General features: G+C 41.1%; 1 protein-coding gene across 1 annotated transcript in view; it reads right to left on the bottom strand.

Moving 5' to 3' along the window:
- LOC150107940 (uncharacterized) overlaps window positions 1-15,807 on the bottom strand; it is an 89,046-nt gene extending 73,239 nt beyond the window's left edge. Inside the window, exon 1 of the mRNA XM_090415469.1 lies at window positions 15,682-15,807. The gene's annotated coding sequence lies outside the window, so the exon portion shown is untranslated. The remainder of the gene's footprint in view (window positions 1-15,681) is intronic.
- Window positions 15,808-19,400: the final 3,593 nt, after the last annotated feature.

The raw sequence follows: 19,400 nt of genomic DNA, 5'->3' as shown, positions 1-19,400 counted from the left end.
TAGACATCCGTCGGGTGAAATTAAAAGTTCTCGTTTAGGACAGTAAAAAAAAGTGTAAGGTCACAATCTCTTGATATAAATACACATCTATTAATTCCCGTCATGTATTCACAGATGTGCGTGCGGGCGTGTGTGTATTATGAAGATTCAAATCGCCCAACAGGCAATGATCGATATTGCAATAAAGCAAGGGCTGGCAATCTTATGACCGCATAAATGCTAGCTAGTAATCGGAAATCCTTCTTTTGGTATCCGTCTCTGGATACCAAACATGGAACCTTTTTTTCAATCTACTTCATGCCTCCAATAAGCTTTCTCCCCTCCTCTATCAATTGCGGGGGGAGGGAAGAAGTTTCATACGCCTCTATGTCATTATTGTCTATTAAATGGAACACTATTATTTGTTCTCAGAAAATAATTATCGGCTCCCTACGCCACACCTTAGCCACGAACGACGATTTAAGATCACCAGTATTTCTAACTCTGACAATCCTACATTTGACTCATTTCTTTGGTTTATCTTCTTAAGTCTTGTCTTCTGCGGGTTTTCTTCCATTGCTTACGATGTGGAGCCTCCGCAGCTCGTTTGGTTTAGACGAGTCCTTTGGTTGGAAAGATCCGAATTCGAATCCAGTCTATGACGTAAGGAACGTTAATCACGTGTTTTCATTCAGATCGCGAGTTAGCCGGTCTCATAGGGAGGTGGAGATTTTTCCCTTCCGGAAAGTCGGGATTTTCGTCCCTCTAAACAGGCAAATCGTCCAGAACACATAAATCTACATTTTAACCAACAGCTTCCTAGTGGTCTCGTAAGATGGTGCTGTATGGTCCTCACGGCCGTTGTATTATCATACGCTACAAGCATCTCAAGTTTCACGTGAATTTAGGAAGCGATTTTTGATCAGTTTGAAGATCTTTATTTTATTATTACTTGAGTTTTTTTTTTATTTTTTTATCGAAGTGGGATCGACTTATCCCCTGAATGATTCGCTTTCTCATAGTACGAGGAGTGGCGAATATGCAAAATATCTTACAACCGACCTGTCTGATTTTGGCCCTCAACAACCCACTTGCGTGAAAGCGCGTTAGGAAAAAATCTCCCCCCTGGCCACTGGTCAAAGGTCATGTATTGCAATAAGTAGCTCAACTGTGCGTTTGAGGGGCAATATACCGTACTTACTGTGATGCTAATCCAGGTTAAAAGGAGTTGTGCCGTGAATGTCTATTTTCCACGTTTAAAACCTAATGAGGACTGTCTTAAGTTAGGCTTAGCAATACTCGAGGCGTACTGTTAAGATCTTCTCCCATTATTTTTCTTCAACTCATCCGTCTCTGAGGACGGGTGGAGTTTAGGATCACGACGAATTAACGCAGCACTCCTCTGTTGCATGCTCTTCAGAACTGGCTGTAGATGTTTACTGGGCCAGTTCTGAGGAGCGAAAACTCCGAGTTTCCTAGAGAAAAAATCGTCTACTTCCATTTTGAGACTAGCTAACTCACCATTTGAAGACCTGATAAAAGTTCCTCACGCCGTTGCACAATAATAATATTTATGTAAAAAAAAAAAAAAGCAATGGATGCATATTGGTCAATGCAAGCAAAAATAATTAAACATTGGAATAATTGATACAATACTAGACAGAAGCTGATGCATCTGGTATTTTGCGATCCCTAAAACGAACACCTTGAATCTTTGCCCTTCGGCAAACATTCATAATTACTGCAATGGTCTCTTTAGGGAGGCCAGTGGCTGATCGGAGATGGCGATCGTGGTTCGTCCCTATTATTATTGACAGATTTTTTATTCATCGATGATTTCATTTGTCCCGTCTGTTATACAGGAGCGATCTTAGGCTATCAAGATCTTGGCCTTTCCCAACTGTCTTTACCAAACTCACAGTTAGTTACCCACCAGAGGGAGTGTTCAGCGTAATCCACGGAGTAGCACTTGTGCGATCGATTGTACCGTAGCCAAGTATGTGACTTGCTAAGAAAATAATTGGCGCGTGTAAAATCTGCGTCTCAAAATGGAGTCGCTAATCTGCTTGGGCTTTGATTATTTAAGAGCTCGTCTACCACACGAGCCGCAGTAATTTAACTAAAGGAGACGGCACAGGCGAGCTCGCAGATGACGGCACACTTGACAGAGAGAGAACGAACACGCGCCGATCTTCCTTGATAATTACAAAGCGTCCTCATTACAGTGTAGGGTGTCTTATGGCGTAGTGGAACAGTAATTATGGCGATCGTCTCCAAATTACCAGCTAACTGAACAAAATTACAGGATGTGCTCTAATTCTACCTCCCACATCTCATAGTACACCCCTCATAGAGAAAAGGAACTCCTAATTAATCCCTTTTGACGTCTCCTCTTTAAAACGCATATCTGCTGGATCTCATCAAATTTTAAAATTACGCGAGCCTTTATAGCAGGCAGGCACAACTTCCTTCAGAGCGGTGACTTTAAAATGCACCCGCGGGCTACGATGAAATTAACATGAAAGGAATAAAAATTAACATGAAAAGAATATGATTAAGTAACAGAGATGATTAATGGGACACCCGAATTCAGTAGCTCGGGAGTCGCGGGCCGTATGTGGCATGTCAGAGGTTTTTTTTGTGGCCCGCTAGGCTTTTCTCTTGCCATTCATTTCTTAATATCCCTCGAATATTAAGGGAAATATGTGGTGGAAAATCACACGCACGTGCACCTAGAAAGCACTGCATGCTGTTCAAAACTAACCTGAAAAGAATATGATTAAGTAACAGAGATGATTAATGGGACACCTGAAGTCGCGGGCCGTATGTGTCATGTCAGAGGTTTTTTGCGGACTCCTAGGCTTTTCTCTTATCATTCATTTCTTAATATTCCACGAATATTAAGGGAAATATCTGGTGAAAAATCACACGCGTGCACGTAGAAATCACTGCATGCTGTTCGACGGGTGATTTGTGTCCTAATTTAATTTTTTGTTTATTTGTTTAGAAATGAACACGTGCTTGCAATTTTTTTTCTCTTCGTTCCAGGAAAATTAATAAATTGTAGGTAGCTGGGCAAGGACTGTCAGTGGTATTTTGAAAAAGAAACTTCGAAGCCTATAAGGGGCCGGGGGAGGGGGGTAATTTCAGCTTCGTTTTACTCTCCCCGTTCCCTTATTCGACATATCAAAAAATATATATATATTTTTTTTCTTTATCTGTGTGTTGAATATATCACCAGGGGGCGCTGCACCATCCCAAATTATCCACTTGGCGAGCCAATAAACTCCTTAGAAAAATTTTGGTCCAATTTCCCCGCTCCTATAAGGAAGGAGTAAACTCGGGCGGAGGAGTTGATTGATGTTCGGTTTTATCTGGGGTCTGGTAGAAACAAACTTGCTCGCATCTCGGCGACACTGCACGACCAAACCACCTACAAGACGCCATCATTAGCGGTATGTGTACTTACTTGGCGGGGTGATATATGTGCGGCTGACGTTGCAAATGGCGCGTGAAACAAGGTACTTGAAAGCGAGAGACGAGTACGCATGCGCAATACGTCTAAACCTATTCTTCGTTAATGTGCGATGGTGATAGGGGAACTTTACCCGGACTGCAACGTAGCTTCGTTCTAACTCCTCCGCCAGCAGGGATGCTACGCTTATATAATTACTGAGCATCTGTCTTAGAGTGAAAAGGTTGGACCGCGATGCATTACCGATACAAAATTATCTTTCGCATTACTTTTCTTTACTTTCTGTGTTCGTCGAGTCAAAAATGAGATTTTGTATTTCATCGTGTCCTGCGACACTACTGACATCTGGTGGCAAAAACATTTAAAGATGCACAAGGAGTCTCTTATATAGCATAGATAAATGCACTTGAATATTTTTTTTAAAATGAAAAGAGCGTGTTAGGGGATAAGCGACAGTCTCATAAGTTTATCGTAATTCTGAAAAACTATCTCTGCTGTATCCAAAAAGTTATGATAGTTTGAGACGGATATGACGTCATGAATACGTCACTTTCTTCACAAATATAATTTCCATTATTTCTCTAGGAAATAATTATTTAACATATTTTGTTTACGAGTAGTAATTCAACATTTTAAACGATTTAAAATATTTCGAAATGTCTGACCAAATAGTCTCATGCCCTCGAAAGCGCCACCTATAGGCAGAATTTTTGAAATATTTCAAAATTAAAAAGCGTCGATAATGCAATAACTCCTTCGCTAGAGGGCGCTTTTTTCGCCTGTCTTTTAGGGGAATGTTTAATTGAGCCGTAATCGCGCGAAGTTTGTGCGCCTATTTTCAGAACCCGTATGGAGATCGTGCAACGAGAAATATTGCATTTGGAGCTCCGTCAAGGAAATTACATTTGAGTCAGTTGGGTGTCGTGCGAGTGACATCTCTGCTAATCAGCATTGCTTATTAACAAACTTCGCACCTACGCTGGTGGAGATAATTAGATGACATATATAAGAAAGGAGGTGGGGGTTTATTTCATTAAGGTGTTGTTCTAAATAAAACTTACCGCAGCTAACTGGATTAGAGCTGGTTACCCGCATCCCTGATTAGATTAAGAGTGTATTTAGTCATGAAAGTAACGACTGCATCGCTAGTAGCACGTCTCGCGAGTGTGCAAGCATTAAATGCATGTAACAGTGTCTAAAGCTCCTTGTCGCTTGCTTAAAACAGTTGTTTCTGCGCAAGCGTCATCATACTGGAGTTTTTTTCCCCCTTTTCTAAGTGGCTATAGATTCCCTAAATATCATAAAAGTAGAGCAATGGAAAAATAAGTATAATTAACAAGCCTACGTTTTTTAAACAAAGGTTTGTGCTTACGTCAGCTGAAATTGACATTCTTTTTTTTTTTCATTGTTGCGTCAACAGTTACGTCAAGTCTGCCAAAAGCACCCAACCAAGCACGTGTTTTTCGCTGTAGAAAAATAACATCGTATGTAAGGGATATAATTAACTAAAGATGAAAACCGTTTTTTTTTCCTGTAAATTATTATTATTATATTTTACTTGGGGCTAGAAAAATTTCTTTTGCTCCGTGCCAACACACCTCTTCGACACTGACATCGTAGTTGAGCCTATAAAAGAAAAATTAATTACTTGCTAATAAGCTTAATTACCAAAGCTCCTTAGCTGTTGAGAAGACTGTAAGCAACAAAAGTTGCAAGAGAAGATCTTTAAATATTCAACAGATAATTTGAACATAAAATCTGAAGCTAGTGGCATACTTTCCACTATCCGGGGTCCCTTGGGAGCGTTTCATCAATTTGCCCGCGGCTTTCTTAAGGGAAGAAACCATGCACGGTGACTCCATAATTAAAGCCTTTACTGCCGGGAGCAATAACTGAACGTATGTAGCTAGTTAATTAGCAAAATGCCCTCATATGCGAGGTGAGGTTAGCATCTCGAGTTCGAACTTCCTCGAACTAGACATTGTCGAAATATCGACTCGAAAAAAAAAAAAAGTGACGCATATACCTACATTATGATACACTCGAGCGAGCGTATCTGATGGTAATTTAATTATCAGCAGGTGCTGCACTGTTTGTCATAGGCAGAATATATCTGTTAGTTTCAACCTATCTCGGCGTTGTCGTTAGGATAATACGGCAAATGGAGATAAGAATGCTTTGCTCGCTAGGATAAACATTGTAAACGGGAGACTATCGAACAATGGCTGGGTAACTACCCAGAAGGAGAGAACGATAGGTAAATGGAAAAGAAAAATTGAATTAGACATGTATAGCCATTTGAAAGGAACGAAGGATAAACGCGAGAGAAAGAAAAAAGAGGGAGACCATAATAGATTGATAAGTAAAAAAAAAAAAAAATAAAGGCAGAATAGACAGAGAAAGATAAAAAAAAAAAACCAATAGATATTGATGGATTAATACAGATATCAAACCCCTGCTACTGGCGGCGACAACGCCGATGTAAAAGTGTTTTTGCCTAAGACGCTATTTTCAGAATTTTTTTTCATTGAGATTGTTCTTTCACGTTGTTAAGGATGTCTTGTTGCAACAGATGTATTTGGCTTTCATTCTTTCGATTCTAATTTCATCTTCCCTCTCATATTAGGATCAATAGCGTATCATGGCCAACTAACTTAGCTTTTCTGAAATCGGAAATTGTTCATTTTCGGGCGGTTAATCCTATCAGTATTGAATGCCATGGTTGTAAATTGCTTGTGTTCCCCTGGTCAGTTTTCCGGGATGAAAAACCCGACTTTCAGGGAGGGGAAAAACACTCCACCTCCGAATGAGACCGAGTAACTCGTCTTCGACTGAAAAGCGCTGATAAATAGGTTCTTTGCGACCAGATGGGATTCAAAGGAACGAAGACCATCCTTAGTTAAATCTGTATCGTCTGAGGTTCTTTATTCCATTAGCATTTACCAAATGCTTAATCTCTATATTTATTCATTTCCACCTTCCTATTGAAATCTTCTCTCCATTTGATTTGGAACTCTAAGTCTTTTCATCTCTACATTTTCTTGAGATTTACGAGGATTTGCTCACGTTTGCGAAATTTCCGATTTTTTCCCCCAATTTTTCTGGGCTTTAACGTTTCATGCACGCTTTCTTTTAAGCTGCTATTAACAGAGAACCTCATACAAGAATATCGTCGTCTCCGAAATGAAAAATCTGTTTACTAAACTTTCCGTAGAGAAATTTCAATTTTTCCAACAGTACACAAGTGTGAATGCCAAACATTCATCTTTCTTTTAGGCTCGAAATTATGCTGAACTACACACACACACACACACACACACACACATTAGAAACTTTCATTTAATACCGTGTTGGACCGTATAGGCATGCGACTTCCAATACCAACCTCTTCGATTTATTGCGCTGAGATATGGGCGGGAACAGTTTCCGTTAAATGCTTCGGTCAACTGCTGCACACACGAAGTTCAGTTCGTCCATACGAACTTTGTCAAACGATGGCGATCTCGTTCCTGACAGACTCTCTTAGGACCACAGCTACACTTAGACAAGCAATGTGGGTTTTTTTTCCACTGATTAAACACCCGGAATATCTCGCCTTTTGATAAACCAGTCAGCTCTATTGGCACCCACAATAGGCTCTTTATCGGACTCCGAACGATCCTTTGTTTTTCCTGTTGTGACCGGCAGTATCTTAGATTGTTGCCTGGAACATGTGGTGACGCACGTGATTAAGTGTTTTGCATATACGTGGCGTTTACATATATCTGCATAAAGGTTTCTAATCGTGGCAGGAGATTTACTGATTTACTTACGAAATTGTTTGCTTTCTGTCCGTTTTAGACCCTGTGCTGTAGAATGGAGTTGGACTGATCTCTTGACTAATCGTCTCTGCAGGTTTAATCAAGTCTAATCTGTTCAAGGTCATCTCTTGTACTGGCAAGTGGATTAACGACGACTATTTCTTTCCAAAACTTTCGGAATTTTAATAACGCAAACACATTCGAAATTTTATATTTCTTTGAGCCATTCATAGCGCAGCGGAAAATAAACAATCCGGCCTGAGATCCAACTCACTTGGTAAGCGTGATACCTTCGCAATATCAAGACTAAGAAAAAGAAAAAGAGAGAAAGTGGAGGGAAGGAAAGAAAGAAAGAGAGAACGACTTAGACAAGAGAAAGATTGCCGGCAGTAGTTAAAGAACTAAACTTCTTCAGAGGTTTGGAGAGAGAAAAAAAAACACTTTTTAACGACTGTTTGAAGACAGTTCGCTCTCGTGCGTTTTTACGACCCTCACCTCTCTAAACAGCCTTCTCGGAAATCCCTTTAAGTAGAGAAGCAGATCTTAGTAAGACGTCGTGGTCACTTTTGGGCAAGTCACCGCTACAGCAAGATACATTACGGGTTAGCTTACCGATACGGAAGGACATCGGCGACAGCTGCGTCCCAGACAGCCACTCCCCAACTCTCGGTCTAACGTCAAGTTAAACGACTCACTCTGTCGGTAACTGCGCTTTTATGAAGACAAAACGCCTTAAACTGCGCGGATTCGTAATGTTTTGTTTGCCAATGAAAACTGCGACCATTTTAGATGTGACATTTGAACACTCCGTCTCCCTTCCGTGTGACGTCTCACAAAGCGATCCCCGCTGCTCGTGCAGTGCCCAAAGAGACTTTTTTCCCCTATCATCCCAAATAACGGTTCGCAATGTATTCCTCTTTGGTTGTTCGACGAGTCTGTTATTCGCTAATTGGCTAATAAGTTAATATGACGTAATGCGGAGTGGATATTGGATGACGTCATTAGCATACATTGTACGGAATCCGACCGAAACCACTTCAATTACCGCAAAGTGCTCTTCTGCTAAATGAACGACAGCACGCGAACTACTGCAAGTCGCATTAAGAATAGCCCGAATCGTGTATGCTAAATGGCGGACGGGGAAACAAGCTTCCAGATTTGAATGCGGAGGGAGAACCAACGCGATATGTTTCTTTGTTAAGCAATAAAAGTAGCAGTTTATGTCGCTGCCGAATTGTCAGCTGCTTTAAGCTTTTCTTTCTTCGTGCTGCTGCTATACATCGGACATAATAAGCTGTCTCCGGCGGCCCTGAATTAATCTGACACACAACCAAACTCTGCTGAAATTTCATATTCAACGTACGTAATCAATTTTTCTGTTTTGTAGACCTAAAGGTAGGAGTTACTCTGCATCATCCGCCTCTCGCTTGCGAGATGAGATTTTCTCCTCACAATACACTAAGAAATCAATACGTTGTTAGCAGTAAGGCATGTTTCCTTTTATTTATATTCAATTCATAAGAAGTGATACTGTGACAGTCAATGCCTCTACTGTTTTTTGCTGTTTCGTTCTGATGGAGTATATTCAGCGAAAAAGAATGCAAATAAATTTCCTTCCGCTGCTAGTCGTAAATAACTTTAAGAGACTGTTAATAATTAAAATAGATGAACACATGAATGCTTGCACCGGGATTTTGCTGCTGGTGCCATCTTCAGGCAGACACCAAAACTATGAAGTAAGTTATTAATAAGGCATCACACAGCGAAGTGTTTATCTGATACTTCCCCCAACGGGTGCCTTGAACCTGGAAAGAGTGACATGCTTGGATATTAGCAATCCTGAGGAAGCCAAACAGACCATCGATTGTTGTTTTTCTTTTTTCACTCCATCGCGTACTAGAGTTGACTCATTGCTTTCAGATGTTCCCCTTCGCTTCGTAAATAGCGTGTTTCCATGACAAAGACTCGATCTGATAATGAATTTAGATGTTTACGAGTTTCTATTGATTAGCACACCGTCACCTACTGTTAACAGTAGCATAAAACATCTGTCTGTTCACAAAACACGAAGATAATACCAAACAAAGCGAATGAAAGAGAGAGACTTTATTTCAACTATCATACGAGTTTCTAGTTCCGAACTCTTAGCCCCTCCCCCCTCCCCTGCTCAACACACGCAAACATGGCTGATGCAGTGTGTGTGTGTGTGTGTGTGTGTGTGTGGAATACATTGAACAGTCCAGCTGTTGTGCGAGTCTTACAACAGTTAGCTGTTCGGAAAATTAATTGTTCCCATCCCTGCTTTCCCCTTAGGGTCAAGACCCATTGCGGGTTGCTTCGGGGCTTCGTTATCGATCAGGGGGAGCGCAAAATGCACTTTCAAACACCAACCGTACCATATTAACTCGCTCATTTTCTTATCAACAGAAAGTTTTGAAGAATCCCAGAGAATATTTTGATGCGCAAACCCCAAGCGAGCGATCGTAATCTTCGGAGCAAAGTTTATTAAATTCTCATTGTAGGTGGAAGCTGATGTGTAGTTGATAAAAGTGGGGAATTTTTGACTCTAAACAAGAGCATTAGCGAACTAGCTGAGATAACCACGCCATAGTAACTTTGGAAGTTGCCGATAAAAACTATTATTCGACTTTGATAATAAAAAATATTCTTTAAAACAGTTTACCTCTCTATTCGGGCTAATTATTTCAGATCATCGCCAGTTGACGTCATCCGAAGTACATAATTAAGGATAACCAAAGGTCATAATTGCATCAACGTTCTTCGGGGGAAGTGATCCATTGTAAAGTTCGTTATGGTGGCTGTTTGTAGTTAAGGATTGTAATTATAAGTCCTTGAAGGCATCTCCAATTAAATCATTGGCATGCTTAGCTTGATCACAAAGTCCAACACTGCAATTAGCAACAGCAACTATTACCGGCTCGCTTTAACAAACAGGACCCGGGTTCTGTGCGCTGCCAAACCAATTACGTCACAACTTTCTAAGCTATGCGCGGAACGACATTTTACTTGCCCATTCATTAGCTGATTAATGTCCCTTAAAGTTCAAATACGTTCGTCCTAGGGTTGGATACTTGCACGCTCGGTGTTATTAAAATCTTTAATCAAAGGCCCAATCGATGGTGTTTAATGACACCTTTAAAGGTTTAGCAGTTGGAGCAAATAGTTCACCTCCCGAATGTGTTTATGTCCGTGTGTACGGAGGAAGGCTAACAAATGTCTGAATAATCTGATTAACGAAAGATGGCGTCTTCTGAACGACAACAACATCGCTTGATTTGGCTGGATATGCATTGCCTGGTAATATTATTGGGAACAGAGTGTTATGTGAGACAATTGTTTGTTGGCGGTGGACGATACCATTTCACTGAGAGGGGGGGACCGAGAAACAAAACCCATTATAGATGCAGATGACGCGCGAGCTTAGTGGTAGCTACACGGGATTGCAAGGTTTTGGCGTGATCGGTTAACTCCCCAATGTCGCGTATGTTTGTCCGTAATTAGTCTTGGAGACAATCTCCATCTATTTGCCATCACGTCAATACTCCAAGGATCCAGAAAGACTTTCTGTAAACAGACTAATTAAAGCTATCCGATCTCGGTGTTTACTGTGTTGCTATTGGTCGACACACTGTACAGTAAAATTCTTTTATCTCGAAATGGCCTCGTTAGTATGACACGCGCTGCCTTTACTGGCATCATACAGCGTCTTTTTCTTTATCTCTATTTTTATCTGCTCGCTTGCGTGTTTCGTCTGTCTATTTACACCCATGCATCGATGCTCAGGATGCAGAAAGGTTTACAAGGCAGAATTTGAAGTTTTGTTTTTTAACTTAATTCTTTTGAAATCAGGATTGATAGAGAGACAGATGAAAAGGGCTATGGAACGAAAACCATGGCGTGCTATATATCTGCTTTTGTTCACTATGAAGAGCCCACAGATCCCATTTTAATTCTAGACTGAATACTGCCTTCCTAAATAGACAGAAGGAGTTTCTCAAGGGATTTGATGAAGTATGACGAGGGTTGAGAAGAATGAGAGATAAGGATTTATATTGTTGACATTAGGAGCTGTTGGCCGTTTGCAGCCTGGGGCAGTAAGAAACGGAAGACATAGTGGTGACAGAGGAATTAAAAAAACAGAGATGAGAGAGCGATAAAGAATAGAGAGAGAGAGAGAGAGGCTTGCCCATTGGAAAATTTGCAAGGTTAAAAATAAGTGTATTATCTCGCTGATAAATATCTAAGTGTGTGTGTGTGTGTGTGTGTGTGTGTGTGTGTGTGTGTGTGTGTGTGTGTGTGTGTGTGTGTGTGTGTGTGTGTGTGTGCGTGCGGTTTTAACCAGAGATCTCCGAGAGTGCCCTGATTTACTGTTCTCTTCATGTGCACAGCTCGACACTGAGCAATACGTATTGCGATGTGTAGGTCTCCTGGGTGTCGTATATTCTTTGGATCGTCATCTCTAACCACGATAGATGGCGCTATATATTGCAGGTTTGGTACCGGGAGCACATTGGTTAATAGAGAGGAGAAAGGGCCCGAGAAAGATAGTTCGTTCTCGGAGAGCTGGTTAAAGTGAAAAATGGTGATTATACGCTAATCAGAGTGCGATTTTCTCGCCATCAACAACGGCAACTCGCAGCTTGAACAAGGAAAAGTTTCTCAGAACAAACATTAAAACTGTTTCCATTGTAATATCGCAGAAAAGCATTTTTAATAATTAAAATGGTATTTAGTTGAAAACAAGCAGACCTCATCACAGCGACTAAATTATATCCAAATTCTAATAGAAAAAAAATCCTGTTTAAAGTAAATGTGGGTTTAGTAAGTATTTAAGCCAGCATTTAACACATCTACAGCGCACCTGAATTTTCTCACTTCGCCCAAAAGCTGTTGTTTGCACTGCTCGTTCCTCTAATGCGAGTTGCGTGCTCACATTCTACTTCGTAGGAAGTTTTCCTACACGCCACTAAGATAAGATGCGGTGGATTCTTCCCTTCCTTTAATTTCTCTCTTTCTTTCTCTCTCTCTCTCTCTCTGTAGGCGGCCAAGAGAGACAGAAGACAGATGGAAAAGAATCTTGTTTCCTTTGGAGCACTAGAAGCGATTCTTCTTGGTGTTCTTCCCTTTTTCTAGGCCTAGAACAAGAACCTCTTCTCTCTAAATCTTCTTAGAAATGACTTACAGGAGGTTTTTTCACGTTAATGTATCGGTCCAGGTCACATGACCGACATCAGGGGAAAAAATGATCGACGGATGTCCAACAAATGTTTACTAAGAGATATTCGTTAACGAGCAACAGGATTCGGCATTGACTGTTCTTCCCTGCAGATTATCATGCTGAAGAAGAAGAACACCCGTAAGGCTATCCGGAAACAATCAACACTTCAGCAGCTTGGTTCTTGCTGGAGTTTTTTTTTAGATCTTCGATTTTTGTCTGTTCCTGAAACGTGAGTCTATAAAAGAGGAAAAGTGCTTCTGTCTTTGCATCGCTACATTATTGCGAGACGAGTCTTGTCATGTGAAATCTACGGTATGTGGGTGTCGCTGATATCTTTCCGAAGATGCGACTTCCTTACGTTGTACATCGACAGATCCAGAAGGTGTCACCGCCACTCACTGTAGTATGGGCTTGTCAGTGTCTAGAGGTTATCAGAAAATGTCCCAAAATTAGTTTATTTTAAACTTGATGATCAGAAAACCCTTAACCTGTCCTAAAGACTGAACATGGAACTCTTTCAAGCCATCTCCAGCCTCCAAGTAGCGCATCAGTCTCATCCCGAGCGAGGAAATCATCAACCAGCCAAACACATTCAACTATGCGTATTCATGGTGGAAGTCAAACCTGTTGGTTGGAGAGCTGATAGACTGTTGTAAGTCAACCAGAACGGCTTCTAGAGAATTCTGAATACTTATGTTACATACAATAATTAATACAGTGTGACAGCATACAATTATGAATTAAAATCAAATTAGCACATCGTCAATACAAGATTTGGTTAAGAAACAAGAATAAATATTTATCTGGGAATTAAACTCTCTGGTCTGAATCTACACATATCAGAGCATGCAGATTCAGATTACCTTAAAGTTTTTTTTTTTTTTTGTGGATTTTTCTAGTGAGTATGAGTCAAATAGAGGGCATTCTGAAGTAAAAACGGAACAGATGATTAGAAATAAGGAAATAATTATTAAAAGCCAGAACTCGGCAGTGACGCTCATTTTCACATAGTCGAATTTAGTGCCGTTTTTGGGTTTATGTGTTCCAAAGATAATTTGGTTTTGGCTCATTTGGCTTTTTAAATGGTCCGTTTGACCCCAAAATAACCTCTATATTTTAATAGCGATAATCGTAAATAGCAATTTCAATAAAATCCATCCAGTCAGAAGGGCATTATTTATAATTCTCATTTCGTATCATTTGTTGAATTTTCCATCATTAAAATGTCCCGATCGAAACCAAAACCGAGTTCACACTTTAATAACCAATTACAAACAATTCCATACATCAGAGCGTGGTTTTTGTTTTATAATGTCATTTCGAAATGTTTTGCCAAACTGTGTTCCTGCAGATGGTGTCATTGAAATAAACACTGGGATGGCTCAGCATATTATTCAAGGATCGCGAATTTCAGTAAAATTCGTCCAACAGCATCAAGATACTTCATTCGCTGGATAAAAAGGAAAACAGTGTCACTATTACGTGATGACAAAATTCGGGTGGGGGATGTTTGCGTACCCTGAATTAAACATTGGTTCGTTTTCTTTTTTTTCCTCCTGTCCGACACTGTCAGATGTTTGGCTATCATTTCATACCTGGATGACCTTTAACCTTTTCCGCTGTTCGACTATTATCCAATTACAGAAACGTCGCAGGGAGCGACACCTTTCCGTCTAGCTGCTCACTCCATCATCATCACTCTTTACACCCCGAAATCTCAGCCCTCTGGCGGCCACCGCAACTGCACGCGACTCTAATCAAGAAGAAAACCTTCGGCTCGTTCCAGCAAAGCACCCTCCTTTATCGCTGCTAACCGAACTTTAGTGCCGTAGCCCCGCCAGGTCGAACTGGCTGCTGCTGTTATGTTTAATAATTCACACTTTCGCTCCTGCGAGCCGGGGCCACGCGACCACGTGCTAATTTCTTCGTGCAGCTTCGAACTTTTCTTTCAATCCCGGTAACGGGATGGAAATGGATGAGATGACGCACGAGCTGCATGCGCATTACGGCCAAATGCACGCAGTTTAGACGAGAGATACTTCTGTATACGACCTGATGCCCGGCAACACGACACAGCACGCAGATAGACAGAAAGAGAAAGAAAAAATCGCATGTTGGAAAAGAGAATTTTCAAAGAGACGAGATCATAAAGAGAAAAAAAAAACACGAAGCTGTAACTCTCTCTCTCTCTCTTTCTCTCTCTCTCTCTCTCACTCACACACACAAGCAAGCTGGTTTCATTTAAATTTAGTAGTGATCACATGTAAGAGAATTCACTAAAGAATAAGCAACTGAAAAATCTTTAGGCACTTTTCCTAATCTCACCTATAAATGACAAAAATAACGTTCTATAATAACAGAAAAAGGAAGTCTTTTATTCACATTTTGTGAAGAAAGCCGGAAGTTCTTTATTTGATACCCCATTTGGCAGAGGTACATTTTCAAAATCCCAAAATTGGTGCATTATGGGCGAGTTCCTATAGGTAATGAATGACAGTCACCATTAATCATTCCAAAGATACTAATTTCAACACCGTTCACATGATAAAGATGCCTTAGCAAACAGAAGACAGAAAGGCTTCTGTTTGACAAAGCCAAAGAAATTTACTTAAGACAAAGATGAAGCCACAGAAAACGCAACAAAGATTTCCCTTAAAATCCGCGATGTTCTGCTGCTCCATTTACTAAGTTGGAAGTGGATTCTTAGGGAATGATGTGCCACCTGAGGTGTCTGATTCAGATAACAAAAGCGCGAGCCTCTGTACCCCCTCCGGTTTAGTTTTGCAAAGAAAGTTCTGCAGAGAATGGACATCGTAATACGCAAAGCGCCTGCTGCTTGTCATCACTGCAAATTGCCGTGTCGAAACTCCATTTCCAGTCTGACTGGGCGATCTCGCAACGGTGGGATCACCGCAGACTAATGCAAAGTGTTTTCGTTTCCAGTTAGGCCTAATCCGACTATCATCTTTCCTATCAATCCGGTGTATCGCAGCCTACCAGGTTAATCCGTTGGAAGCGCCCCTCCCCCCCCAGCTTCCAAAGTCATCTTCTTAGGAAACTCGGCATTGCCACAAAGACTTCCCATCATCCGGTTCATCTTTCGATGCGAGGCATCGATCTCCGGGATTTCATTACAGCAACGCTCCCTCGTTCCCACCCCCCGAAAGCAAAGCCACACACCCACTTACCTGCAACAGACAGCGTCCTTCTCTGTCGGATGCCGAGACTCACGAAGACTGTTACCGCTAACCCGAGTCGGCAGTATTAAGGCCTTCCTGAGGAACGCACACTTGCGCGTGTCTGCTCCACGGACGCGCACTATAACAAGTGAGCGTCGCATTCGGCAGGCAGCGGAGCGCTGTGCGTGCTGGATTTGCGCGGCGACACGGCTTCGTGCTACAGGTTACTTTCGGAATTGGTCCAGCCAAGAGCATCTCTCTCTCTCTTCTCGCCCGCGATCTTAATGCAGTTGCAACCCAACTGTCGTGACCTCTTTTGTCAGCATCGCCACTTTGAAACCGACGGAGTCCTCTCAAAATTTAGTGCAGTTAACTTTGCTTCTTCCCATTTCGATCTTTCCCTCCTTCAAGAAAACACATGCTATTCTACTTATCACTTAAATCGAACATCGCCGTCACTCTCCGTAACCATTTATCACTCTACAAACATCTACTCCCTCTAATGTCTGTTCTGAAGTACTAAAAAAAGTAGAATTTATCCAATTACAATTTATCATCGTTACAAGAACTTTAAAATATGAAATAGAAAGAATAAAATATACAACAGCACACAGAGAGATTTCACATGACGCCTCCCGGTGGTGCCGTAGAGAACTACTAAACTAGATAGAAAAAATAGTTGGTAATAATCTCGTAATGTTTGGTCTCTTAAGAACAGCATGTTGGGAGAAAGGAGGCCTTGGATTTACTGAAAGTGTTAAAACTCATCATCATCACACTCCCTCCAGTTGAATATCTGTTTCCATCTATGTTTATCCCTCAAGGAAGATCGCAGGAATCTGTCGTAAAATTATTTGGAATTTATATACAACGTCAGGTTAATCAAATATGGATACGACTGCATCTCACTTGAGAGATCGCAAACATTAAATTCGAATCCAATCTGTCCAGAGCGAGTAAAGTTATCGTCCTGATATGCTTACGGATGAACAGACAAAACCAGTCGAATAGGTGTTGATGTATTTCGCCGAATTGTTTGCGATTGACTTCTTTTGTCAGCGAAATGGTTTAATACAAATTAATTTATCGGTATTTGCGAAATAATGCGTCGGATGGGATATATTACTTGCCAACTATAGCAAACCCAATAGCCTCGTTTTCATCATTATTACCACGAAGGTGTTACACCCATTTGGCGATCAACGATAGAACCCCAGGGCCTAGAATTTATTTAATGCACACTTGAGTTAGGTCGGGCGAAGACTAAGACACATCTCCATAGGAAGTCGGCTCGTTTGTCATGTCCGACTCGTAGCGCCCTCTAGCAGCGAGTTATCCAAGGCTAAATTTTGACACCAAAAATATTACCGATGCATTGACGTATATTGCGTGGAGAATTGGAAATACGTTACAACACAACCTAACGAAGGAGTGTTCTGTGTGGAGAGAGAGAGAGAGAGAGAGAAGCAGATGATAACAAATGACCGCTAAAATAATATCGATTCCCGCCAGTGCTGCATCACTCGAGCTGCCATTGGTTAGCATCAAGGAGATAGTGGCAGTCGGAACAGAAGTCATCAATTCCTTTCTCTCTCATCCCCTCCTTTTCCAGCTAAACAGAAACTTGGGATATTAGTCAGAATGAGAATCATCTTTGGGATTCTCCACTTTTTATTCGCTCGCGCAAAGAAAATGATGAACCGTCAGAAAACCAAGAGAATCGACACAGGAGTCGTGAAGACGCATTGCAAGGTGCGTGCATTTCCCCCTTCTCCTGAGAAATGAGAATTTAAAACCCTATAAACGATGTGATGACGTTTCGACCATTTAGTTGCAATTTTCATCAGGTGAATGATAATATTATTGCAAGTTCCGTTAGAAAAACTTCGCACATTTTAAGGCAAACACGCGAAGCCTTTTTGGAATTTTATTTATTTTTTATTATTGTCAGCAAACATATCTCCGATCAGGAGGGATTAGTATCAGCAGGTCAGAAGCAGGGAAGAGGTTTTAAAAGGGATGCTGACTGCCCGCAAAAGATACTCTCCGGAAAGTCAACAGTGATTGGCAAGAACAACTCGTAAATCGACGTCGCCTAGTTCCGACCCCAGGGCGCGTATGATAGGACCCATAGCATTCACCTAGCTCCCCCCCCAGAGACAAAACTTCCATCCTCTCTCTTTCTTTCTCTTTTTCCGGAGTCGTTGAAGGCCCGTCTGCTGAGCTGCATCAGCACAAAAAAAAGGGAAATTTTCATAACCCAAAAACGACAGCGGAAATGTCTTCCGCTCGGAAGTAGATGGATCATCGGAACAACGTCCAGATGGTTGCAACCTCCGCAGTGCCTCTCTGGGAACCTGCCACGTGCAGCGTGTACGTGGAGAAGCGACAAAGTGCACAAGTTTAGAACGATGCATCATTCTGTGTTTCCACGCAAGTTACTCACCTGATCATGCGATTAATGTGTTTGCTTATACGGCACGTGTTTACCGCCTACTTTCTCAGCTCCCCCCCCCCATGTCTCAATTTTCGCCTAATATTTCATCTTTCATCTTTCCTATAGTTCATCTTTATGGAAGATTTCACCTTTCCGATCTTCCGGAGCACTTAAAGTGCACTTTAACTTTTGAGAACTAAGTGTACATTTAGATTCGACCTAAAAAATGGCAACACTTACGAAAATTTGACAAATTGGTTTGGATAAAGTTAGTTGCGATGTTGCTTATCACCGTGTTCTAGTAAACTGTAACTAAATTAATTCACGTAAGTGGCGATAGCTCTTCATTATAGCAGACTGTTTTTAAGCATTCAAATTTCTTTGCGCTCATTTTGATAAGTGTGTATTTTGTCTTAATTGGCTGTGATCGATTTCTTATATCTATCGTCACCTAATTGAATGTGATCAGTTTTGTACGGACACAACCTACTTTCCAATGATGACGTGCGATATCAATTGATGCATTGAAAAAAAAATAGTCCATTACTGTGAAACGCCACTATAAAATTGATTATTGCGACTGTAAAAATCTGATCACTACTCTAATGAATTATATATAAGAACAGTGAAGCGAGATTTTTCTATCGCTTGAAGAAGTGCTGGGTACAGGCGACGCCAAGCGGAAATGAGGCAATGGTACGAAGAGGAAAAAATGGCTTTTTTTTGCTTCCAAGAACAGCTTGTTTTGAATAGACCTCCCTGTTATGAATTGAAGGACAAATCAATTCAGTTTACTCCAAAAAATATAAAGTAGAGTGGCTGGGAAAGATGGAAGGAAATAAGCCTTAGTTGGTGTCGTCACTTTTTGCAAACACGGAAGATTGAGACTCCATGTTAACCTTTGCATTCTAGTTTCCTCAAACCGGGTCCAGATTCTCTTGAATGAAATGGGGTGCCATCTGATATTCCTGAAGATCGTTTCTGTAGAACAGCTACAGCATTGATAATAAGGATTTATCCGAAATGTCCACGGCAACAAGGGATCCTAATCTAAACCAGTAAAGCATTCCCACACCTTAACACCGCACCTAAAGTTTCTTCAGTTATGTGTTTGAGTGTTTCTCAGCTGGTTTCGTTTTTTGCTAAGTTTCTATATTTGAATGATGTCAAAGTTAATCTCGGTGGACCAGTTGATTCACTGCACTAGCATTAACTGATCGATGACTGTCTGACAGTCTGTAATACCATCTCTTTGGAAAGTGTTTAACTCTAATTCAGAGCCTGTTACTGT

This window comes from Typopeltis vanoorti, chromosome 3 (assembly GCF_054136105.1).
Source record: "Typopeltis vanoorti isolate ZY-2024b chromosome 3, IOZ_Tvanoo_1.0, whole genome shotgun sequence".
Classification (NCBI taxonomy): Eukaryota; Metazoa; Arthropoda; class Arachnida; order Uropygi; family Thelyphonidae; genus Typopeltis; species Typopeltis vanoorti.
The sequence above is the reverse complement of the archived record's forward strand: the minus strand, read 5'-3'. Positions and strand labels throughout refer to the sequence as shown.